The 576-nt window shown below is 47.2% G+C and overlaps 1 pseudogene; it reads right to left on the bottom strand.

Moving 5' to 3' along the window:
• LOC107571404 (gastrula zinc finger protein XlCGF7.1-like) overlaps window positions 1-576 on the bottom strand; it is a 3,396-nt pseudogene that overhangs the window by 542 nt on the left and 2,278 nt on the right.

Genomic DNA, 576 nt, shown 5'->3' with positions numbered 1-576 from the left:
GTGAACGCTGATGTGCTTCTTCAGGTCTCCCTTGCGCGTGAAGCTGCGGTCGCACTGCGAGCAGGTGAAGGGCTTCTCTCCGTTGTGGATCAGCAGGTGATTCTGGAGGTTGATCTTCTGCGTGTAGCTCTTGCCGCACTGCAGACACAAGTACGGCCGCTCGCTGTGAATCCCCATGTGATCCTTCAGGTCTGCTTTACGCTTGTAGCTCTCTCTGCAGTGCGGGCAGGAGAAGGACTTCTTGGCTCCTGTCGTTTGTGTCGAATCCTCCGTTTGAGACATTTCTCCGGCTGTGAAACTGTGAGGATCCTCCTCCTCGTCATTCAGATCTTGACTTTCCTCTTCTGTCACGTCTAGAACGAACACGTGTATACATCAACTGAGGAGCAGCACGGGTTAAAGTAGATGCACTAGCAGTCAAGAGTTGTTGAACAGGAAGATTTTTAATGTTTTTAAAGAAGACTTCTGCTCACCGAGCCTGCATTTATTCGATCCAAAGTACAGCTAAAACATAAAAAATCTGAAATATTCTTTACTATTTAAAACAGCTGTTTTCTGTGTGAATCTCTGTTAAAC

The sequence above is a fragment of the Sinocyclocheilus grahami genome, unplaced genomic scaffold, assembly GCF_001515645.1.
Source record: "Sinocyclocheilus grahami isolate Dianchi unplaced genomic scaffold, SAMN03320097.WGS_v1.1 scaffold1590.1, whole genome shotgun sequence".
Taxonomy (NCBI): Eukaryota; Metazoa; Chordata; class Actinopteri; order Cypriniformes; family Cyprinidae; genus Sinocyclocheilus; species Sinocyclocheilus grahami.
Note: the sequence above shows the minus strand (reverse complement) of the source record. Positions and strands in the feature narration are given on the sequence as shown.